The sequence below is a fragment of the Hordeum vulgare genome, chromosome 2H (assembly GCF_904849725.1).
Source record: "Hordeum vulgare subsp. vulgare chromosome 2H, MorexV3_pseudomolecules_assembly, whole genome shotgun sequence".
Taxonomy (NCBI): Eukaryota; Viridiplantae; Streptophyta; class Magnoliopsida; order Poales; family Poaceae; genus Hordeum; species Hordeum vulgare.
The window spans coordinates 576,325,169-576,343,790 of record NC_058519.1 but is presented as its reverse complement, the minus strand read 5'-3'; the positions used below and the strand labels follow the sequence as shown (position 1 = coordinate 576,343,790).

Genomic DNA, 18,622 nt, shown 5'->3' with positions numbered 1-18,622 from the left:
AGTCGTTGGGTGTCAAGCGCGGTGGGAAAAGTCACACAGTAATCGTCAAAAATAAGAAAACGAGGTCATATAGATCACGTTCCCGCGTCATCCTTGTCACGTGGCGCAAAAATATATTTAAAAAGGGGAATGCAACACGAGGACTTCCCAGGGTGACCCTACTACTACTACTACTACTACTACTACTACTACTACTACTACTAGTCGTTGGGTGTCAAGCGCGGTGGGAAAAGTCACACAGTAATCGTCAAAAATAAGAAAACGAGGTCATATAGATCACGTTCCCGCGTCATCCTTGTCACGTGGCGCAAAAATATATTTAAAAAGGGGAATGCAACACGAGGACTTCCCAGGAGGTCACCCATCCTAGTACTACTCTCGCCCAAGCACGCTTAACTTCGGAGTTCTGATGGGATCCGGTGCTTTAGTGCTGGTATGATCGCATCCGACATGCAACTATCTATTTGTTCCTTATGCTTGCCCCTACTACTACTACTACTACTACTACTACTACTAGTCGTTGGGTGTCAAGCGCGGTGGGAAAAGTCACACAGTAATCGTCAAAAATAAGAAAATAAGGTCATATAGATCACGCTCCCGCGTCATCCTTGTCACGTGGCGCAAAAATATATTTAAAAAGGGGAATGCAACACGAGGACTTCCCAGGAGGTCACCCATCCTAGTACTACTCTCGCCCAAGCACGCTTAACTTTGGAGTTCTGATGGGATCCGGTGCTTTAGTGCTGGTATGATCGCATCCGACATGCAACTATCTATTTGTTCCTTATGCTTGCCCCTACTACTACTACTACTACTACTACTACTAGTCGTTGGGTGTCAAGCGCGGTGGGAAAAGTCACACAGTAATCGTCAAAAATAAGAAAATGAGGTCATATAGATCACGCTCCCGCGTCATCCTTGTCACGTGGCGCAAAAATATATTTAAAAAGGGGAATGCAACACGAGGACTTCCCAGGAGGTCACCCATCCTAGTACTACTCTCGCCCAAGCACGCTTAACTTCGCAGTTCTGATGGGATCCGGTGCTTTAGTGCTGGTATGATCGCATCCGACATGCAACTATCTATTTGTTCCTTATGCTTGCCCCTACTACTACTACTACTACTACTACTACTACTACTAGTCGTTGGGTGTCAAGCGCGGTGGGAAAAGTCACACAGTAATCGTCAAAAATAAGAAAATGAGGTCATATAGATCACGCTCCCGCGTAATCCTTGTCACGTGGCGCAAAAATATATTTAAAAAGGGGAATGCAACACGAGGACTTCCCAGAAGGTCACCCATCCTAGTACTACTCTAGCCCAAGCACGCTTAACTTCGGAGTTCTGATGGGATCCGGTGCTTTAGTGCTGGTATGATCGCATCCGACATGCAACTATCTATTTGTTCCTTATGCTTGCCCTACTACTACTACTACTACTATTAGTCGTTGGGTGTCAAGCGCGGTCGGAAAAGTCACACAGTAATCATCAAAAATAAGAAAATGAGGTCATATAGATCACGGTCCCGCGTCATCCTTGGCACGTGGCGCAAAAATATATTTAAAAAGGGGAATGCAACACGAGGACTTCCCAGGAGGTCACCCATCCTAGTACTACTCTCGCCCAAGCACGCTTAACTTCGGAATTCTGATGGGATCCGGTGCTTTAGTGCTGGTATGATCGCATCCGACATGCAACTATCTATTTGTTCCTTATGCTTGCCCTACTACTACTACTACTACTACTACTACTACTACTACTACTACTACTACTACTACTACTACTACTACTACTAGTCGTTGGGTGTCAAGCGCGGTGGGAAAAGTCACACAGTAATCGTCAAAAATAAGAAAACGAGGTCATATAGATCACGTTCCCGCGTCATCCTTGTCACGTGGCGCAAAAATATATTTAAAAAGGGGAATGCAACACGAGGACTTCCCAGGGTGACCCTACTACTACTACTACTACTACTACTACTACTACTACTACTACTACTAGTCGTTGGGTGTCAAGCGCGGTGGGAAAAGTCACACAGTAATCGTCAAAAATAAGAAAACGAGGTCATATAGATCACGTTCCCGCGTCATCCTTGTCACGTGGCGCAAAAATATATTTAAAAAGGGGAATGCAACACGAGGACTTCCCAGGAGGTCACCCATCCTAGTACTACTCTCGCCCAAGCACGCTTAACTTCGGAGTTCTGATGGGATCCGGTGCTTTAGTGCTGGTATGATCGCATCCGACATGCAACTATCTATTTGTTCCTTATGCTTGCCCCTACTACTACTACTACTACTACTACTACTAGTCGTTGGGTGTCAAGCGCGGTGGGAAAAGTCACACAGTAATCGTCAAAAATAAGAAAATAAGGTCATATAGATCACGCTCCCGCGTCATCCTTGTCACGTGGCGCAAAAATATATTTAAAAAGGGGAATGCAACACGAGGACTTCCCAGGAGGTCACCCATCCTAGTACTACTCTCGCCCAAGCACGCTTAACTTTGGAGTTCTGATGGGATCCGGTGCTTTAGTGCTGGTATGATCGCATCCGACATGCAACTATCTATTTGTTCCTTATGCTTGCCCCTACTACTACTACTACTACTACTACTACTAGTCGTTGGGTGTCAAGCGCGGTGGGAAAAGTCACACAGTAATCGTCAAAAATAAGAAAATGAGGTCATATAGATCACGCTCCCGCGTCATCCTTGTCACGTGGCGCAAAAATATATTTAAAAAGGGGAATGCAACACGAGGACTTCCCAGGAGGTCACCCATCCTAGTACTACTCTCGCCCAAGCACGCTTAACTTCGCAGTTCTGATGGGATCCGATGCTTTAGTGCTGGTATGATCGCATCCGACATGCAACTATCTATTTGTTCCTTATGCTTGCCCCTACTACTACTACTACTACTACTACTACTACTACTAGTCGTTGGGTGTCAAGCGCGGTGGGAAAAGTCACACAGTAATCGTCAAAAATAAGAAAATGAGGTCATATAGATCACGCTCCCGCGTCATCCTTGTCACGTGGCGCAAAAATATATTTAAAAAGGGGAATGCAACACGAGGACTTCCCAGAAGGTCACCCATCCTAGTACTACTCTAGCCCAAGCACGCTTAACTTCGGAGTTCTGATGGGATCCGGTGCTTTAGTGCTGGTATGATCGCATCCGACATGCAACTATCTATTTGTTCCTTATGCTTGCCCTACTACTACTACTACTACTATTAGTCGTTGGGTGTCAAGCGCGGTCAGAAAAGTCACACAGTAATCATCAAAAATAAGAAAATGAGGTCATATAGATCACGGTCCCGCGTCATCCTTGGCACGTGGCGCAAAAATATATTTAAAAAGGGGAATGCAACACGAGGACTTCCCAGGAGGTCACCCATCCTAGTACTACTCTCGCCCAAGCACGCTTAACTTCGGAATTCTGATGGGATCCGGTGCTTTAGTGCTGGTATGATCGCATCCGACATGCAACTATCTATTTGTTCCTTATGCTTGCCCTACTACTACTACTACTACTACTACTACTACTACTACTACTACTACTACTACTACTACTACTACTAGTCGTTGGGTGTCAAGCGCGGTGGGAAAAGTCACACAGTAATCGTCAAAAATAAGAAAACGAGGTCATATAGATCACGTTCCCGCGTCATCCTTGTCACGTGGCGCAAAAATATATTTAAAAAGGGGAATGCAACACGAGGACTTCCCAGGGTGACCCTACTACTACTACTACTACTACTACTACTACTACTACTACTACTAGTCGTTGGGTGTCAAGCGCGGTGGGAAAAGTCACACAGTAATCGTCAAAAATAAGAAAACGAGGTCATATAGATCACGTTCCCGCGTCATCCTTGTCACGTGGCGCAAAAATATATTTAAAAAGGGGAATGCAACACGAGGACTTCCCAGGAGGTCACCCATCCTAGTACTACTCTCGCCCAAGCACGCTTAACTTCGGAGTTCTGATGGGATCCGGTGCTTTAGTGCTGGTATGATCGCATCCGACATGCAACTATCTATTTGTTCCTTATGCTTGCCCCTACTACTACTACTACTACTACTACTACTAGTCGTTGGGTGTCAAGCGCGGTGGGAAAAGTCACACAGTAATCGTCAAAAATAAGAAAATAAGGTCATATAGATCACGCTCCCGCGTCATCCTTGTCACGTGGCGCAAAAATATATTTAAAAAGGGGAATGCAACACGAGGACTTCCCAGGAGGTCACCCATCCTAGTACTACTCTCGCCCAAGCACGCTTAACTTTGGAGTTCTGATGGGATCCGGTGCTTTAGTGCTGGTATGATCGCATCCGACATGCAACTATCTATTTGTTCCTTATGCTTGCCCCTACTACTACTACTACTACTACTACTACTAGTCGTTGGGTGTCAAGCGCGGTGGGAAAAGTCACACAGTAATCGTCAAAAATAAGAAAATGAGGTCATATAGATCACGCTCCCGCGTCATCCTTGTCACGTGGCGCAAAAATATATTTAAAAAGGGGAATGCAACACGAGGACTTCCCAGGAGGTCACCCATCCTAGTACTACTCTCGCCCAAGCACGCTTAACTTCGCAGTTCTGATGGGATCCGGTGCTTTAGTGCTGGTATGATCGCATCCGACATGCAACTATCTATTTGTTCCTTATGCTTGCCCCTACTACTACTACTACTACTACTACTACTACTACTAGTCGTTGGGTGTCAAGCGCGGTGGGAAAAGTCACACAGTAATCGTCAAAAATAAGAAAATGAGGTCATATAGATCACGCTCCCGCGTCATCCTTGTCACGTGGCGCAAAAATATATTTAAAAAGGGGAATGCAACACGAGGACTTCCCAGAAGGTCACCCATCCTAGTACTACTCTAGCCCAAGCACGCTTAACTTCGGAGTTCTGATGGGATCCGGTGCTTTAGTGCTGGTATGATCGCATCCGACATGCAACTATCTATTTGTTCCTTATGCTTGCCCTACTACTACTACTACTACTATTAGTCGTTGGGTGTCAAGCGCGGTCGGAAAAGTCACACAGTAATCATCAAAAATAAGAAAATGAGGTCATATAGATCACGGTCCCGCGTCATCCTTGGCACGTGGCGCAAAAATATATTTAAAAAGGGGAATGCAACACGAGGACTTCCCAGGAGGTCACCCATCCTAGTACTACTCTCGCCCAAGCACGCTTAACTTCGGAATTCTGATGGGATCCGGTGCTTTAGTGCTGGTATGATCGCATCCGACATGCAACTATCTATTTGTTCCTTATGCTTGCCCCTACTACTACTACTACTACTACTACTACTACTACTACTAGTCGTTGGGTGTCAAGCGCGGTGGGAAAAGTCACACAGTAATCGTCAAAAATAAGAAAATGAGGTCATATAGATCACGTTCCCGCGTCATCCTTGTCACGTGGCGCAAAAATATATTTAAAAAGGGGAATGCAACACGAGGACTTCCCAGGAGGTCACCCATCCTAGTACTACTCTCGCCCAAGCACGCTTAACTTCGGAGTTTTGATGGGATCCGGTGCTTTAGTGCTGGTATGATCGCATCCGACATGCAACTATCTATTTGTTCCTTATGCTTGCCCCTACTACTACTACTACTACTACTACTAGTCGTTGGGTGTCAAGCGCGGTGGGAAAAGTCACACAGTAATCGTCAAAAATAAGAAAATGAGGTCATATAGATCACGCTCCCGCGTCATCCTTGTCACGTGGCGCAAAAATATATTTAAAAAGGGGAATGCAACACGAGGACTTCCCAGGAGGTCACCCATCCTAGTACTACTCTCGCCCAAGCATGCTTAACTTCGGAGTTCTGATGGGATCCGGTGCTTTAGTGCTGGTATGATCGCATCCGACATGCAACTATCTATTTGTTCCTATGCTTGCCCTACTACTACTACTACTACTACTAGTACTAGTCGTTGGGTGTCAAGCGCGGTCGGAAAAGTCACACAGTAATCGTCAAAAATAAGAAAATGAGGTCATATAGATCACGCTCCCGCGTCATCCTTGTCACGTGGCGCAAAAATATATTTAAAAAGGGGAATGCAACACGAGGACTTCCCAGAAGGTCACCCATCCTAGTACTACTCTCGCCCAAGCACGCTTAACTTCGGAGTTTTGATGGGATCCGGTGCTTTAGTGCTGGTATGATCGCATCCGACATGCAACTATCTATTTGTTCCTTATGCTTGCCCTACTACTACTACTACTACTATTAGTCGTTGGGTGTCAAGCGCGGTCGGAAAAGTCACACAGTAATCGTCAAAAATAAGAAAATGAGGTCATATAGATCACGGTCCCGCGTCATCCTTGGCACGTGGCGCAAAAATATATTTAAAAAGGGGAATGCAACACGAGGACTTCCCAGGAGGTCACCCATCCTAGTACTACTCTCGCCCAAGCACGCTTAACTTCGGAGTTCTGATGGGATCCGGTGCTTTAGTGCTGGTATGATCGCATCCGACATGCAACTATCTATTTGTTCCTTATGCTTGCCCCTACTACTACTACTACTACTAGTCGTTGGGTGTCAAGCGCGGTGGGAAAAGTCACACAGTAATCGTCAAAAATAAGAAAATGAGGTCATATAGATCACGGTCCCGCGTCATCCTTGTCACGTGGCGCAAAAATATATTTAAAAAGGGGAATGCAACACGAGGACTTCCCAGGAGGTCACCCATCCTAGTACTACTCTCGCCCAAGCACGCTTAACTTCGGAGTTCTGATGGGATCCGGTGCTTTAGTGCTGGTATGATCGCATCCGACATGCAACTATCTATTTGTTCCTTATGCTTGCCCCTACTACTACTACTACTACTACTAGTCGTTGGGTGTCAAGCGCGGTGGGAAAAGTCACACAGTAATCGTCAAAAATAAGAAAATGAGGTCATATAGATCACGCTCCCGCGTCATCCTTGTCACGTTGCGCAAAAATATATTTAAAAAGGGGAATGCAACACGAGGACTTCCGAGGAGGTCACCCATCCTAGTACTACTCTCGCCCAAGCATGCTTAACTTCGGAGTTCTGATGGGATCCGGTGCTTTAGTGCTGGTATGATCGCATCCGACATGCAACTATCTATTTGTTCCTTATGCTTGCCCTACTACTACTACTACTACTACTACTATTAGTCGTTGGGTGTCAAGCGCGGTCGGAAAAGTCACACAGTAATCGTCAAAAATAAGAAAATGAGGTCATATAGATCACGGTCCCGCGTCATCCTTGGCACGTGGCGCAAAAATATATTTAAAAAGGGGAATGCAACACGAGGACTTCCCAGGAGGTGACCCATCCTAGTACTACTCTCGCCCAAGCACGCTTAACTTCGGAGTTCTGATGGGATCCGGTGCTTTAGTGCTGGTATGATCGCATCCGACATGCAACTATCTATTTGTTCCTTATGCTTGCTACTACTACTACTACTACTACTACTACTACTAGTCGTTGGGTGTCAAGCGCGGTGGGAAAAGTCACACAGTAATCGTCAAAAATAAGAAAATGAGGTCATATAGATCACGTTCCCGCGTCATCCTTGTCACGTGGCGCAAAAATATATTTAAAAAGGGGAATGCAACACGAGGACTTCCCAGGAGGTCACCCATCCTAGTACTACTCTTGCCCAAGCACGCTTAACTTCGGAGTTCTGATGGGATCCGGTGCTTTAGTGCTGGTATGATCGCATCCGACATGCAACTATCTATTTGTTCCTTATGCTTGCCCCTACTACTACTACTACTACTAGTCGTTGGGTGTCAAGCGCGGTGGGAAAAGTCACACAGTAATCGTCAAAAATAAGAAAATGAGGTCATATAGATCACGGTCCCGCGTCATCCTTGTCACGTGGCGCAAAAATATATTTAAAAAGGGGAATGCAACACGAGGACTTCCCAGGAGGTCACCCATCCTAGTACTACTCTCGCCCAAGCACGCTTAACTTCGGAGTTCTGATGGGATCCGGTGCTTTAGTGCTGGTATGATCGCATCCGACATGCAACTATCTATTTGTTCCTTATGCTTGCCCCTACTACTACTACTACTACTACTAGTCGTTGGGTGTCAAGCGCGGTGGGAAAAGTCACACAGTAATCGTCAAAAATAAGAAAATGAGGTCATATAGATCACGGTCCCGCGTCATCCTTGTCACGTGGCGCAAAAATATATTTAAAAAGGGGAATGCAACACGAGGACTTCCCAGGAGGTCACCCATCCTAGTACTACTCTCGCCCAAGCACGCTTAACTTCGGAGTTCTGATGGGATCCGGTGCTTTAGTGCTGGTATGATCGCATCCGACATGCAACTATCTATTTGTTCCTTATGCTTGCCCTACTACTACTACTACTACTACTACTATTAGTCGTTGGGTGTCAAGCGCGGTCGGAAAAGTCACACAGTAATCGTCAAAAATAAGAAAATGAGGTCATATAGATCACGGTCCCGCGTCATCCTTGGCACGTGGCGCAAAAATATATTTAAAAAGGGGAATGCAACACGAGGACTTCCCAGGAGGTGACCCATCCTAGTACTACTCTCGCCCAAGCACGCTTAACTTCGGAGTTCTGATGGGATCCGGTGCTTTAGTGCTGGTATGATCGCATCCGACATGCAACTATCTATTTGTTCCTTATGCTTGCCTACTACTACTACTACTAGTCGTTGGGTGTCAAGCGCGGTGGGAAAAGTCACACAGTAATCGTCAAAAATAAGAAAATGAGGTCATATAGATCACGTTCCCGCGTCATCCTTGTCACGTGGCGCAAAAATATATTTAAAAAGGGGAATGCAACACGAGGACTTCCCAGGAGGTCACCCATCCTAGTACTACTCTTGCCCAAGCACGCTTAACTTCGGAGTTCTGATGGGATCCGGTGCTTTAGTGCTGGTATGATCGCATCCGACATGCAACTATCTATTTGTTCCTTATGCTTGCCCCTACTACTACTACTACTACTAGTCGTTGGGTGTCAAGCGCGGTGGGAAAAGTCACACAGTAATCGTCAAAAATAAGAAAATGAGGTCATATAGATCACGGTCCCGCGTCATCCTTGTCACGTGGCGCAAAAATATATTTAAAAAGGGGAATGCAACACGAGGACTTCCCAGGAGGTCACCCATCCTAGTACTACTCTCGCCCAAGCACGCTTAACTTCGGAGTTCTGATGGGATCCGGTGCTTTAGTGCTGGTATGATCGCATCCGACATGCAACTATCTATTTGTTCCTTATGCTTGCCCCTACTACTACTACTACTACTAGTCGTTGGGTGTCAAGCGCGGTGGGAAAAGTCACACAGTAATCGTCAAAAATAAGAAAATGAGGTCATATAGATCACGGTCCCGCGTCATCCTTGTCACGTGGCGCAAAAATATATTTAAAAAGGGGAATGCAACACGAGGACTTCCCAGGAGGTCACCCATCCTAGTACTACTCTCGCCCAAGCACGCTTAACTTCGGAGTTCTGATGGGATCCGGTGCTTTAGTGCTGGTATGATCGCATCCGACATGCAACTATCTATTTGTTCCTTATGCTTGCCCCTACTACTACTACTACTACTACTACTACTAGTCGTTGGGTGTCAAGCGCGGTGGGAAAAGTCACACAGTAATCGTCAAAAATAAGAAAATGAGGTCATATAGATCACGTTCCCGCGTCATCCTTGTCATGTGGCGCAAAAATATATTTAAAAAGGGGAATGCAACACGAGGACTTCCCAGGAGGTGACCCATCCTAGTACTACTCTCGCCCAAGCACGCTTAACTTCGGAGTTCTGATGGGATCCGGTGCTTTAGTGCTGGTATGATCGCATCCGACATGCAACTATCTATTTGTTCCTTATGCTTGCCCCTACTACTACTAGTCGTTGGGTGTCAAGCGCGGTGGGAAAAGTCACACAGTAATCGTCAAAAATAAGAAAATGAGGTCATATAGATCACGCTCCCGCGTCATCCTTGTCACGTGGCGCAAAAATATATTTAAAAAGGGGAGTGCAACACGAGGACTTCCCAGGAGGTCACCCATCCTAGTACTACTCTCGCCCAAGCACGCTTAACTTCGGAGTTCTGATGGAATCCGGTGTTTTAGTGCTGTTATGATCGCATCCGACATGCAACTATCTATTTGTTCCTTATGCTTGCCCCAACTACTACTACTACTACTAGTCGTTGGGTGTCAAGCGCGGTGGGAAAAGTCACACAGTAATCGTCAAAAATAAGAAAATGAGGTCATATAGATCACGCTCCCGCGTCATCCTTGTCACGTGGCGCAAAAATATATTTAAAAAGGGGAATGCAACACGAGGACTTCCCAGGAGGTCACCCATCCTAGTACTACTCTCGCCCAAGCACGCTTAACTTCGGAGTTCTGATGGGATCCGGTGCTTTAGTGCTGGTATGATCGCATCCGACATGCAACTATCTATTTGTTCCTTATGCTTGCCCCTACTACTACTAGTCGTTGGGTGTCAAGCGCGGTGGGAAAAGTCACACAGTAATCGTCAAAAATAAGAAAATGAGGTCATATAGATCACGCTCCCGCGTCATCCTTGTCACGTGGCGCAAAAATATATTTAAAAAGGGCAATGCAACACGAGGACTTCCCAAGAGGTCACCCATCCTAGTACTACTCTCACCCAAGCACGCTTAACTTCGAAGTTCTGATGGGATCCGGTGCTTTAGTGCTGGTATGATCGCATCCGACATGCAACTATCTATTTTTACTTATGCTTGCCCCTACTACTACTACTACTACTACTGCTACTACTACTAATTGTTGGGTGTCAAGCGCGGTGGGAAAAGTCACACAGTAATCGTCAAAAATAAGAAAATGAGGTCATATAGATCACGCTCCCGCGTCATCCTTGTCACGTGGCGCAAAAATATATTTAAAAAGGGGAATGCAACACGAGGACTTCCCAGGAGGTCACCCATCCTAGTACTACTCTTGCCCAAGCACGCTTAACTTCGGAGTTCTAATGGGATCCGGTGCTTTAGTGCTGTTATGACCGCATCCGACATGCAACTATCTATTTGTTCCTTATGCTTGCCCCAACTACTACTACTACTACTACTACTACTACTACTACTACTAGTCGTTGGGTGTCAAGCACGGTGGGAAAAGTCACACAGTAATCGTCAAAAATAAGAAAATGAGGTCATATAGATCACGCTCCCGCGTCATCCTTGTCACGTGGCGCAAAAATATATTTAAAAAGGGGAATGCAACACGAGGACTTCCCAGGAGGTCACCCATCCTAGTACTACTCTCGCCCAAGCACGCTTAACTTCGGAGTTCTGATGGGATCCGGTGCTTTAGTGCTGGTATGATCGCATCCAATATGCAACTATCTATTTGTTCCTTATGCTTGCCCCTACTACTACTAGTCGTTGGGTGTCAAGCGCGGTGGGAAAAGTCACACAGTAATCGTCAAAAATAAAAAATGAGGTCATATAGATCACGCTCCCGCGTCATCCTTGTCACGTGGCGCAAAAATATATTTAAAAAGGGGAATGCAACACGAGGACTTCCCAGGAGGTCACCCATCCTAGTACTACTCTCGCCCAAGCACGCTTAACTTCGGAGTTCTGATGGGATCCGGTGCTTTAGTGCTGGTATGATCGCATCCGACATGCAACTATCTATTTGTTCCTTATGCTTGCCCCTACTACTACTAGTCGTTGGGTGTCAAGCGCGGTGGGAAAAGTCACACAGTAATCGTCAAAAATAAGAAAATGAGGTCATATAGATCACGCTCCCGCGTCATCCTTGTCACGTGGCGCAAAAATATATTTAAAAAGGGGAATGCAACACGAGGACTTCCCAGGAGGTCACCCATCCTAGTACTACTCTCGCCCAAGCACGCTTAACTTCAAAGTTCTGATGGGATCCGGTGCTTTAGTGCTGGTATGATCGCATCCGACATGCAACTATCTATTTGTTCCTTATGCTTGCCCCTACTACTACTACTACTACTGCTACTACTACTAGTCGTTGGGTGTCAAGCGCGGTGGGAAAAGTCACACAGTAATCGTCAAAAATAAGAAAATGAGGTCATATAGATCACGCTCCCGCGTCATCCTTGTCACGTGGCGCAAAAATATATTTAAAAAGGGGAATGCAACACGAGGACTTCCCAGGAGGTCACCCATCCTAGTACTACTCTCGCCCAAGCACGCTTAACTTCGAAGTTCTGATAGGATCCGGTGCTTTAGTGCTGGTATGATCGCATCCGACATGCAACTATCTATTTGTTCCTTATGCTTGCCCCTACTACTAGTCGTTGGGTGTCAAGCGCGGTGGGAAAAGTCACACAGTAATCGTCAAAAATAAGAAAATGAGGTCATATAGATCACGCTCCCGCGTCATCCTTGTCACGTGGCGCAAAAATATATTTAAAAAGGGGAATGCAACACGAGGACTTCCCAGGAGGTCACCCATCCTAGTACTACTCTCGCCCAAGCACGCTTAACTTCGGAGTTGTGATGGGATCCGGTGCTTTAGTGCTGGTATGATCGCATCCGACATGCAACTATCTATTTGTTCCTTATGCTTGCCCCTACTACTACTAGTCGTTGGGTGTCAAGCGCGGTGGGAAAAGTCACACTGTAATCGTCAAAAATAAGAAAATGAGGTCATATAGATCACGCTCCCGCGTCATCCTTGTCACGTGGCGCAAAAATATATTTAAAAAGGGGAATGCAACACGAGGACTTCCCAGGAGGTCACCCATCCTAGTACTACTCTCGCCCAAGCACGCTTAACTTCAAAGTTCTGATGGGATCCGGTGCTTTAGTGCTGGTATGATCGCATCCAACATGCAACTATCTATTTGTTCCTTATGCTTGCCCCTACTACTACTACTACTACTGCTACTACTACTAGTCGTTGGGTGTCAAGCGCGGTGGGAAAAGTCACACAGTAATCGTCAAAAATAAGAAAATGAGGTCATATAGATCACGCTCCCGCGTCATCCTTGTCACGTGGCGCAAAAATATATTTAAAAAGGGGAATGCAACACGAGGACTTCCCAGGAGGTCACCCATCCTAGTACTACTCTCGCCCAAGCACCTTAACTTCGGAGTTCTGATGGGATCCGGTGCTTTAGTGCTGTTATGATCGCATCCGACATGCAACTATCTATTTGTTCCTTATGCTTGCCCCAACTACTACTACTACTACTACTACTACTACTACTAGTCGTTGGGTGTCAAGCGCGGTGGGAAAAGTCACACAGTAATCGTCAAAAATAAGAAAATGAGGTCATATAGATCACGCTCCCGCGTCATCCTTGTCACGTGGCGCAAAAATATATTGAAAAAGGGGAATGCAACACGAGGACTTCCCGGGAGGTGACCCATCCTAGTACTACTCTCGCCCAAGCACGCTTAACTTCGGAGTTCTGATGGGATCCGGTGCTTTAGTGCTGGTATGATCGCATCCGACATGCAACTATCTATTTGTTCCTTATGCTTGCCCCTACTACTACTAGTCGTTGGGTGTCAAGCGCGGTGGGAAAAGTCACACAGTAATCGTCAAAAATAAGAAAATGAGGTCATATAGATCACGCTCCCGCGTCATCCTTGTCACGTGGCGCAAAAATATATTTAAAAAGGGGAATGCAACACGAGGACTTCCCAGGAGGTCACCCATCCTAGTACTTCTCTCGCCCAAGCACGCTTAACTTCGAAGTTCTGATGGGATCCGGTGGTTTAGTGCTGGTATGATCGCATCCGACATGCAACTATCTATTTGTTCCTTATGCTTGCCCCTACTACTACTACTACTGCTGCTACTACTACTAATTGTTGGGTGTCAAGCGCGGTGGGAAAAGTCACACAGTAATCGTCAAAAATAAGAAAATGAGGTCATATAGATCACGCTCCCGCGTCATCCTTGTCACGTGGCGCAAAAATATATTTAAAAAGGGGAATGCAACACGAGGACTTCCCAGGAGGTCACCCATCCTAGTACTACTCTCGCCCAAGCACGCTTAACTTCGGAGTTGTGATGGGATCCGGTGCTTTAGTGCTGGTATGATCGCATCCGACATGCAACTATCTATTTGTTCCTTATGCTTGCCCCTACTACTACTAGTCGTTGGGTGTCAAGCGCGGTGGGAAAAGTCACACTGTAATCGTCAAAAATAAGAAAATGAGGTCATATAGATCACGCTCCCGCGTCATCCTTGTCACGTGGCGCAAAAATATATTTAAAAAGGGGAATGCAACACGAGGACTTCCCAGGAGGTCACCCATCCTAGTACTACTCTCGCCCAAGCACGCTTAACTTCAAAGTTCTGATGGGATCCGGTGCTTTAGTGCTGGTATGATCGCATCCAACATGCAACTATCTATTTGTTCCTTATGCTTGCCCCTACTACTACTACTACTACTGCTACTACTACTAGTCGTTGGGTGTCAAGCGCGGTGGGAAAAGTCACACAGTAATCGTCAAAAATAAGAAAATGAGGTCATATAGATCACGCTCCCGCGTCATCCTTGTCACGTGGCGCAAAAATATATTTAAAAAGGGGAATGCAACACGAGGACTTCCCAGGAGGTCACCCATCCTAGTACTACTCTCGCCCAAGCACCTTAACTTCGGAGTTCTGATGGGATCCGGTGCTTTAGTGCTGTTATGATCGCATCCGACATGCAACTATCTATTTGTTCCTTATGCTTGCCCCAACTACTACTACTACTACTACTACTACTACTACTAGTCGTTGGGTGTCAAGCGCGGTGGGAAAAGTCACACAGTAATCGTCAAAAATAAGAAAATGAGGTCATATAGATCACGCTCCCGCGTCATCCTTGTCACGTGGCGCAAAAATATATTGAAAAAGGGGAATGCAACACGAGGACTTCCCGGGAGGTGACCCATCCTAGTACTACTCTCGCCCAAGCACGCTTAACTTCGGAGTTCTGATGGGATCCGGTGCTTTAGTGCTGGTATGATCGCATCCGACATGCAACTATCTATTTGTTCCTTATGCTTGCCCCTACTACTACTAGTCGTTGGGTGTCAAGCGCGGTGGGAAAAGTCACACAGTAATCGTCAAAAATAAGAAAATGAGGTCATATAGATCACGCTCCCGCGTCATCCTTGTCACGTGGCGCAAAAATATATTTAAAAAGGGGAATGCAACACGAGGACTTCCCAGGAGGTCACCCATCCTAGTACTTCTCTCGCCCAAGCACGCTTAACTTCGAAGTTCTGATGGGATCCGGTGGTTTAGTGCTGGTATGATCGCATCCGACATGCAACTATCTATTTGTTCCTTATGCTTGCCCCTACTACTACTACTACTGCTGCTACTACTACTAATTGTTGGGTGTCAAGCGCGGTGGGAAAAGTCACACAGTAATCGTCAAAAATAAGAAAATGAGGTCATATAGATCACGCTCCCGCGTCATCCTTGTCACGTGGCGCAAAAATATATTTAAAAAGGGGAATGCAACACGAGGACTTCCCAGGAGGTCACCCATCCTAGTACTACTCTCGCCCAAGCACGCTTAACTTCGGAGTTCTGATGGGATCCGGTGCTTTAGTGCTGGTATGATCGCATCCGACATGCAACTATCTATTTGTTCCTTATGCTTGCCCCTACTACTACTAGTCGTTGGGTGTCAAGCGCGGTGGGAAAAGTCACACAGTAATTGTCAAAAATAAGAAAATGAGGTCATATAGATCACGCTCCCGCGTCATCCTTGTCACGTGGCGCAAAAATATATTTAAAAAGGGGAATGCAACACGAGGACTTCCCAGGAGGTCACCCATCCTAGTACTACTCTCGCCCAAGCACGCTTAACTTCAGAGTTCTGATGGGATCCGGTGCTTTAGTGCTGGTATGATCGCATCCGACATGCAACTATCTATTTGTTCCTTATGCTTGCCCCTACTACTACTACTACTACTACTACTACTAGTCGTTGGGTGTCAAGCGCGGTGGGAAAAGTCACACAGTAATCGTCAAAAATAAGAAAATGAGGTCATATAGATCACGCTCCCGCGTGATCCTTGTCACGTGGCGCAAAAATATATTTAAAAAGGGGAATGCAACACGAGGACTTCCCAGGAGGTCACCCATCCTAGTACTACTCTCGCCCAAGCACGCTTAACTTCAGAGTTCTGATGGGATCCGGTGCTTTAGTGCTGGTATGATCGCATCCGACATGCAACTATCTATTTGTTCCTTATGCTTGCCCCTACTACTACTACTACTACTAGTCGTTGGGTGTCAAGCGCGGTGGGAAAAGTCACACAGTAATCGTCAAAAATAAGAAAATGAGGTCATATAGATCACGGTCCCGCGTCATCCTTGTCACGTGGCGCAAAAATATATTTAAAAAGGGGAATGCACCACGAGGAATTCCGAGGAGGTCACCCATCCTAGTACTACTCTCGCCCAAGCACGCTTAACTTCGGAGTTCTGATGGGATCCGGTGCTTTAGTGCTGGTATGATCGCATCCGACATGCAACTATCTATTTGTTCCTTATGCTTGCCCCTACTACTACTACTACTACTACTACTACTACTACTACCACTACTACTACTACTACTACTAGTCGTTGGGTGTCAAGCCCGGTGGGAAAAGTCACACAGTAATCGTCAAAAATAAGAAAATGAGGTCATATAGATCACGGTCCCGCGTCATCCTTGTCACGTGGCGCAAAAATATATTTAAAAAGGGGAATGCAACACGAGGACTTCCCAGGAGGTCACCCATCCTAGTACTACTCTCGCCCAAGCACGCTTAACTTCGAAGTTCTGATGGGATCCGGTGTTTTAGTGCTGTTATGATCGCATCCGACAAGCAACTATCTATTTGTTCCTTATGCTTGCCCCAACTACTACTACTACTACTACTACTACTACTAGTCGTTGGGTGTCAAGCGCGGTGGGAAAAGTCACACAGTAATCGTCAAAAATAAGAAAATGAGGTCATATAGATCACGCTCCCGCGTCATCCTTGTCACGTGGCGCAAAAATATATTTAAAAAGGGGAATGCAACACGACGACTTCCCAGGAGGTCACCCATCCTAGTACTACTCTCGCCCAAGCACGCTTAACTTCGGAGTTCTGATGGGATCCGGTGCTTTAGTGCTGGTATGATCGCATCCGACATGCAACTATCTATTTGTTCCTTATGCTTGCCCCTACTACTACTAGTCGTTGGGTGTCAAGCGCGGTGGGAAAAGTCACACAGTAATCGTCAAAAATAAGAAAATGAGGTCATATAGATCACGCTCCCGCGTCATCCTTGTCACGTGGCGCAAAAATATATTTAAAAAGGGGAATGCAACACGAGGACTTCCCAGGAGGTCACCCATCCTAGTACTACTCTCGCCCAAGCACGCTTAACTTCGAAGTTCTGATGGGATCCGGTGTTTTAGTGCTGTTATGATCGCATCCGACAAGCAACTATCTATTTGTTCCTTATGCTTGCCCCAACTACTACTACTACTACTACTACTACTACTACTACTACTACTACTAGTCGTTGGGTGTCAAGCGCGGTGGGAAAAGTCACACAGTAATCGTCAAAAATAAGAAAATGAGGTCATATAGATCACGCTCCTGCGTCATCCTTGTCACGTGGCGCAAAAATATATTTAAAAAGGGGAATGCAACACGAGGACTTCCCAGGAGGTCACCCATCCTAGTACTACTCTCGCCCAAGCACGCTTAACTTCGGAGTTCTGATGGGATCCGGTGCTTTAGTGCTGGTATGATCGCATCCGACATGCAACTATCTATTTGTTCCTTATGCTTGCCCCTACTACTACTAGTCGTTGGGTGTCAAGCGCGGTGGGAAAAGTCACACAGTAATCGTCAAAAATAAGAAAATGAGGTCATATAGATCACGCTCCCGCGTCATCCTTGTCACGTGGCGCAAAAATATATTTAAAAAGGGGAATGCAACACGAGGACTTCCGAGGAGGTCAACCATCCTAGTACTACTCTCGCCCAAGCACGCTTAACTTCGAAGTTCTGATGGGATCCGGTGCTTTAGTGCTGGTATGATCGCATCCGACATGCAACTATCTATTTGTTCCTTATGCTTGCCCCTACTACTACTACTACTACTACTGCTACTACTACTAATTGTTGGGTGTCAAGCGCGGTGGGAAAAGTCACACAGTAATCGTCAAAAATAAGAAAATGAGGTCATATAGATCACGCTCCCGCGTCATCCTTGTCACGTGGCGCAAAAATATATTTAAAAAGGGGAATGCAACACGAGGACTTCCCAGGAGGTCACCCATCCTAGTACTACTCTCGCCCAAGCACGCTTAACTTCGGAGTTCTGATGGGATCCGGTGCTTTAGTGCTGTTATGATCGCATCCGACATGCAACTATCTATTTGTTCCTTATGCTTGCCCCAACTACTACTACTACTACTAATACTAGTCGTTGGGTGTCAAGCGCGGTGGGAAAAGTCACACAGTAATCGTCAAAAATAAGAAAATGAGGTCATATAGATCACGCTCCCGCGTCATCCTTGTCACGTGGCGCAAAAATATATTTAAAAAGGAGAATGCAACACGAGGACTTCCGAGGAGGTCACCCATCCT

General features: G+C 46.0%; 59 non-coding genes across 59 annotated transcripts in view; all 59 read right to left on the bottom strand.

Annotated features, from left to right (window-relative positions):
* Window positions 1-328: 328 nt before the first annotated feature.
* LOC123432712 lies at window positions 329-447 on the bottom strand. The gene has a single exon (XR_006624282.1). It is a non-coding gene; the product is annotated as a 5S ribosomal RNA (ribosomal RNA).
* Window positions 448-641: 194 nt separating this feature from the next.
* On the bottom strand, window positions 642-760 carry LOC123436069. The gene has a single exon (XR_006627306.1). It is a non-coding gene; the product is annotated as a 5S ribosomal RNA (ribosomal RNA).
* Window positions 761-951: 191 nt separating this feature from the next.
* LOC123438766 lies at window positions 952-1,070 on the bottom strand. The gene has a single exon (XR_006629890.1). It is a non-coding gene; the product is annotated as a 5S ribosomal RNA (ribosomal RNA).
* A 197-nt stretch (window positions 1,071-1,267) lies between these two features.
* On the bottom strand, window positions 1,268-1,386 carry LOC123437848. The gene has a single exon (XR_006629016.1). It is a non-coding gene; the product is annotated as a 5S ribosomal RNA (ribosomal RNA).
* A 184-nt stretch (window positions 1,387-1,570) lies between these two features.
* LOC123436650 lies at window positions 1,571-1,689 on the bottom strand. Its single transcript, XR_006627863.1, has one exon. It is a non-coding gene; the product is annotated as a 5S ribosomal RNA (ribosomal RNA).
* Window positions 1,690-2,126: 437 nt separating this feature from the next.
* Window positions 2,127-2,245, bottom strand: LOC123432700. The gene has a single exon (XR_006624272.1). It is a non-coding gene; the product is annotated as a 5S ribosomal RNA (ribosomal RNA).
* Window positions 2,246-2,436: 191 nt separating this feature from the next.
* On the bottom strand, window positions 2,437-2,555 carry LOC123436068. Its single transcript, XR_006627305.1, has one exon. It is a non-coding gene; the product is annotated as a 5S ribosomal RNA (ribosomal RNA).
* A 191-nt stretch (window positions 2,556-2,746) lies between these two features.
* LOC123432409 lies at window positions 2,747-2,865 on the bottom strand. The gene has a single exon (XR_006623993.1). It is a non-coding gene; the product is annotated as a 5S ribosomal RNA (ribosomal RNA).
* A 197-nt stretch (window positions 2,866-3,062) lies between these two features.
* LOC123437847 lies at window positions 3,063-3,181 on the bottom strand. The gene has a single exon (XR_006629015.1). It is a non-coding gene; the product is annotated as a 5S ribosomal RNA (ribosomal RNA).
* Window positions 3,182-3,365: 184 nt separating this feature from the next.
* On the bottom strand, window positions 3,366-3,484 carry LOC123436649. Its single transcript, XR_006627862.1, has one exon. It is a non-coding gene; the product is annotated as a 5S ribosomal RNA (ribosomal RNA).
* A 428-nt stretch (window positions 3,485-3,912) lies between these two features.
* Window positions 3,913-4,031, bottom strand: LOC123432688. Its single transcript, XR_006624260.1, has one exon. It is a non-coding gene; the product is annotated as a 5S ribosomal RNA (ribosomal RNA).
* A 191-nt stretch (window positions 4,032-4,222) lies between these two features.
* Window positions 4,223-4,341, bottom strand: LOC123436067. Its single transcript, XR_006627304.1, has one exon. It is a non-coding gene; the product is annotated as a 5S ribosomal RNA (ribosomal RNA).
* Window positions 4,342-4,532: 191 nt separating this feature from the next.
* LOC123438765 lies at window positions 4,533-4,651 on the bottom strand. Its single transcript, XR_006629889.1, has one exon. It is a non-coding gene; the product is annotated as a 5S ribosomal RNA (ribosomal RNA).
* Window positions 4,652-4,848: 197 nt separating this feature from the next.
* On the bottom strand, window positions 4,849-4,967 carry LOC123437846. The gene has a single exon (XR_006629014.1). It is a non-coding gene; the product is annotated as a 5S ribosomal RNA (ribosomal RNA).
* A 184-nt stretch (window positions 4,968-5,151) lies between these two features.
* On the bottom strand, window positions 5,152-5,270 carry LOC123436648. Its single transcript, XR_006627861.1, has one exon. It is a non-coding gene; the product is annotated as a 5S ribosomal RNA (ribosomal RNA).
* Window positions 5,271-5,470: 200 nt separating this feature from the next.
* On the bottom strand, window positions 5,471-5,589 carry LOC123437617. Its single transcript, XR_006628790.1, has one exon. It is a non-coding gene; the product is annotated as a 5S ribosomal RNA (ribosomal RNA).
* A 188-nt stretch (window positions 5,590-5,777) lies between these two features.
* On the bottom strand, window positions 5,778-5,896 carry LOC123436776. The gene has a single exon (XR_006627987.1). It is a non-coding gene; the product is annotated as a 5S ribosomal RNA (ribosomal RNA).
* A 189-nt stretch (window positions 5,897-6,085) lies between these two features.
* On the bottom strand, window positions 6,086-6,204 carry LOC123438226. The gene has a single exon (XR_006629381.1). It is a non-coding gene; the product is annotated as a 5S ribosomal RNA (ribosomal RNA).
* Window positions 6,205-6,388: 184 nt separating this feature from the next.
* LOC123432677 lies at window positions 6,389-6,507 on the bottom strand. The gene has a single exon (XR_006624249.1). It is a non-coding gene; the product is annotated as a 5S ribosomal RNA (ribosomal RNA).
* A 182-nt stretch (window positions 6,508-6,689) lies between these two features.
* Window positions 6,690-6,808, bottom strand: LOC123432665. Its single transcript, XR_006624238.1, has one exon. It is a non-coding gene; the product is annotated as a 5S ribosomal RNA (ribosomal RNA).
* Window positions 6,809-6,993: 185 nt separating this feature from the next.
* On the bottom strand, window positions 6,994-7,112 carry LOC123438602. Its single transcript, XR_006629737.1, has one exon. It is a non-coding gene; the product is annotated as a 5S ribosomal RNA (ribosomal RNA).
* A 190-nt stretch (window positions 7,113-7,302) lies between these two features.
* Window positions 7,303-7,421, bottom strand: LOC123435663. The gene has a single exon (XR_006626912.1). It is a non-coding gene; the product is annotated as a 5S ribosomal RNA (ribosomal RNA).
* Window positions 7,422-7,612: 191 nt separating this feature from the next.
* On the bottom strand, window positions 7,613-7,731 carry LOC123436670. Its single transcript, XR_006627883.1, has one exon. It is a non-coding gene; the product is annotated as a 5S ribosomal RNA (ribosomal RNA).
* Window positions 7,732-7,913: 182 nt separating this feature from the next.
* Window positions 7,914-8,032, bottom strand: LOC123432654. Its single transcript, XR_006624227.1, has one exon. It is a non-coding gene; the product is annotated as a 5S ribosomal RNA (ribosomal RNA).
* Window positions 8,033-8,217: 185 nt separating this feature from the next.
* On the bottom strand, window positions 8,218-8,336 carry LOC123432642. The gene has a single exon (XR_006624215.1). It is a non-coding gene; the product is annotated as a 5S ribosomal RNA (ribosomal RNA).
* Window positions 8,337-8,526: 190 nt separating this feature from the next.
* LOC123435662 lies at window positions 8,527-8,645 on the bottom strand. The gene has a single exon (XR_006626911.1). It is a non-coding gene; the product is annotated as a 5S ribosomal RNA (ribosomal RNA).
* Window positions 8,646-8,822: 177 nt separating this feature from the next.
* On the bottom strand, window positions 8,823-8,941 carry LOC123436669. The gene has a single exon (XR_006627882.1). It is a non-coding gene; the product is annotated as a 5S ribosomal RNA (ribosomal RNA).
* Window positions 8,942-9,123: 182 nt separating this feature from the next.
* LOC123432630 lies at window positions 9,124-9,242 on the bottom strand. Its single transcript, XR_006624203.1, has one exon. It is a non-coding gene; the product is annotated as a 5S ribosomal RNA (ribosomal RNA).
* Window positions 9,243-9,424: 182 nt separating this feature from the next.
* Window positions 9,425-9,543, bottom strand: LOC123432618. The gene has a single exon (XR_006624192.1). It is a non-coding gene; the product is annotated as a 5S ribosomal RNA (ribosomal RNA).
* Window positions 9,544-9,734: 191 nt separating this feature from the next.
* LOC123435661 lies at window positions 9,735-9,853 on the bottom strand. The gene has a single exon (XR_006626909.1). It is a non-coding gene; the product is annotated as a 5S ribosomal RNA (ribosomal RNA).
* Window positions 9,854-10,026: 173 nt separating this feature from the next.
* On the bottom strand, window positions 10,027-10,145 carry LOC123432670. The gene has a single exon (XR_006624242.1). It is a non-coding gene; the product is annotated as a 5S ribosomal RNA (ribosomal RNA).
* Window positions 10,146-10,327: 182 nt separating this feature from the next.
* On the bottom strand, window positions 10,328-10,446 carry LOC123432606. Its single transcript, XR_006624181.1, has one exon. It is a non-coding gene; the product is annotated as a 5S ribosomal RNA (ribosomal RNA).
* Window positions 10,447-10,619: 173 nt separating this feature from the next.
* Window positions 10,620-10,738, bottom strand: LOC123432556. The gene has a single exon (XR_006624133.1). It is a non-coding gene; the product is annotated as a 5S ribosomal RNA (ribosomal RNA).
* A 196-nt stretch (window positions 10,739-10,934) lies between these two features.
* On the bottom strand, window positions 10,935-11,053 carry LOC123432610. Its single transcript, XR_006624185.1, has one exon. It is a non-coding gene; the product is annotated as a 5S ribosomal RNA (ribosomal RNA).
* A 203-nt stretch (window positions 11,054-11,256) lies between these two features.
* Window positions 11,257-11,375, bottom strand: LOC123432595. Its single transcript, XR_006624169.1, has one exon. It is a non-coding gene; the product is annotated as a 5S ribosomal RNA (ribosomal RNA).
* Window positions 11,376-11,547: 172 nt separating this feature from the next.
* Window positions 11,548-11,666, bottom strand: LOC123432583. Its single transcript, XR_006624159.1, has one exon. It is a non-coding gene; the product is annotated as a 5S ribosomal RNA (ribosomal RNA).
* Window positions 11,667-11,839: 173 nt separating this feature from the next.
* Window positions 11,840-11,958, bottom strand: LOC123438187. The gene has a single exon (XR_006629345.1). It is a non-coding gene; the product is annotated as a 5S ribosomal RNA (ribosomal RNA).
* A 194-nt stretch (window positions 11,959-12,152) lies between these two features.
* LOC123438823 lies at window positions 12,153-12,271 on the bottom strand. Its single transcript, XR_006629943.1, has one exon. It is a non-coding gene; the product is annotated as a 5S ribosomal RNA (ribosomal RNA).
* A 170-nt stretch (window positions 12,272-12,441) lies between these two features.
* LOC123431698 lies at window positions 12,442-12,560 on the bottom strand. The gene has a single exon (XR_006623286.1). It is a non-coding gene; the product is annotated as a 5S ribosomal RNA (ribosomal RNA).
* A 173-nt stretch (window positions 12,561-12,733) lies between these two features.
* Window positions 12,734-12,852, bottom strand: LOC123438186. The gene has a single exon (XR_006629344.1). It is a non-coding gene; the product is annotated as a 5S ribosomal RNA (ribosomal RNA).
* Window positions 12,853-13,046: 194 nt separating this feature from the next.
* On the bottom strand, window positions 13,047-13,164 carry LOC123432852. Its single transcript, XR_006624422.1, has one exon. It is a non-coding gene; the product is annotated as a 5S ribosomal RNA (ribosomal RNA).
* Window positions 13,165-13,361: 197 nt separating this feature from the next.
* On the bottom strand, window positions 13,362-13,480 carry LOC123437117. The gene has a single exon (XR_006628315.1). It is a non-coding gene; the product is annotated as a 5S ribosomal RNA (ribosomal RNA).
* Window positions 13,481-13,653: 173 nt separating this feature from the next.
* On the bottom strand, window positions 13,654-13,772 carry LOC123438575. The gene has a single exon (XR_006629710.1). It is a non-coding gene; the product is annotated as a 5S ribosomal RNA (ribosomal RNA).
* A 194-nt stretch (window positions 13,773-13,966) lies between these two features.
* LOC123431697 lies at window positions 13,967-14,085 on the bottom strand. Its single transcript, XR_006623285.1, has one exon. It is a non-coding gene; the product is annotated as a 5S ribosomal RNA (ribosomal RNA).
* Window positions 14,086-14,258: 173 nt separating this feature from the next.
* On the bottom strand, window positions 14,259-14,377 carry LOC123438185. The gene has a single exon (XR_006629343.1). It is a non-coding gene; the product is annotated as a 5S ribosomal RNA (ribosomal RNA).
* Window positions 14,378-14,571: 194 nt separating this feature from the next.
* Window positions 14,572-14,689, bottom strand: LOC123432851. Its single transcript, XR_006624421.1, has one exon. It is a non-coding gene; the product is annotated as a 5S ribosomal RNA (ribosomal RNA).
* A 197-nt stretch (window positions 14,690-14,886) lies between these two features.
* LOC123437116 lies at window positions 14,887-15,005 on the bottom strand. Its single transcript, XR_006628314.1, has one exon. It is a non-coding gene; the product is annotated as a 5S ribosomal RNA (ribosomal RNA).
* Window positions 15,006-15,178: 173 nt separating this feature from the next.
* LOC123438574 lies at window positions 15,179-15,297 on the bottom strand. Its single transcript, XR_006629709.1, has one exon. It is a non-coding gene; the product is annotated as a 5S ribosomal RNA (ribosomal RNA).
* A 194-nt stretch (window positions 15,298-15,491) lies between these two features.
* LOC123432572 lies at window positions 15,492-15,610 on the bottom strand. Its single transcript, XR_006624148.1, has one exon. It is a non-coding gene; the product is annotated as a 5S ribosomal RNA (ribosomal RNA).
* A 173-nt stretch (window positions 15,611-15,783) lies between these two features.
* Window positions 15,784-15,902, bottom strand: LOC123435775. Its single transcript, XR_006627023.1, has one exon. It is a non-coding gene; the product is annotated as a 5S ribosomal RNA (ribosomal RNA).
* A 191-nt stretch (window positions 15,903-16,093) lies between these two features.
* LOC123435774 lies at window positions 16,094-16,212 on the bottom strand. The gene has a single exon (XR_006627022.1). It is a non-coding gene; the product is annotated as a 5S ribosomal RNA (ribosomal RNA).
* Window positions 16,213-16,394: 182 nt separating this feature from the next.
* Window positions 16,395-16,513, bottom strand: LOC123438499. Its single transcript, XR_006629637.1, has one exon. It is a non-coding gene; the product is annotated as a 5S ribosomal RNA (ribosomal RNA).
* Window positions 16,514-16,734: 221 nt separating this feature from the next.
* On the bottom strand, window positions 16,735-16,853 carry LOC123432053. The gene has a single exon (XR_006623654.1). It is a non-coding gene; the product is annotated as a 5S ribosomal RNA (ribosomal RNA).
* Window positions 16,854-17,047: 194 nt separating this feature from the next.
* On the bottom strand, window positions 17,048-17,166 carry LOC123437396. Its single transcript, XR_006628578.1, has one exon. It is a non-coding gene; the product is annotated as a 5S ribosomal RNA (ribosomal RNA).
* Window positions 17,167-17,339: 173 nt separating this feature from the next.
* Window positions 17,340-17,458, bottom strand: LOC123432052. The gene has a single exon (XR_006623653.1). It is a non-coding gene; the product is annotated as a 5S ribosomal RNA (ribosomal RNA).
* Window positions 17,459-17,667: 209 nt separating this feature from the next.
* LOC123432560 lies at window positions 17,668-17,786 on the bottom strand. The gene has a single exon (XR_006624137.1). It is a non-coding gene; the product is annotated as a 5S ribosomal RNA (ribosomal RNA).
* Window positions 17,787-17,959: 173 nt separating this feature from the next.
* On the bottom strand, window positions 17,960-18,078 carry LOC123432177. The gene has a single exon (XR_006623774.1). It is a non-coding gene; the product is annotated as a 5S ribosomal RNA (ribosomal RNA).
* A 197-nt stretch (window positions 18,079-18,275) lies between these two features.
* LOC123437881 lies at window positions 18,276-18,394 on the bottom strand. The gene has a single exon (XR_006629047.1). It is a non-coding gene; the product is annotated as a 5S ribosomal RNA (ribosomal RNA).
* A 188-nt stretch (window positions 18,395-18,582) lies between these two features.
* Window positions 18,583-18,622, bottom strand: part of LOC123436798 — a 119-nt gene continuing 79 nt past the window's right edge. Inside the window, exon 1 of the ribosomal RNA XR_006628008.1 lies at window positions 18,583-18,622. This exon is cut by the window's right edge and continues 79 nt beyond it. This is a non-coding gene — a ribosomal RNA (5S ribosomal RNA).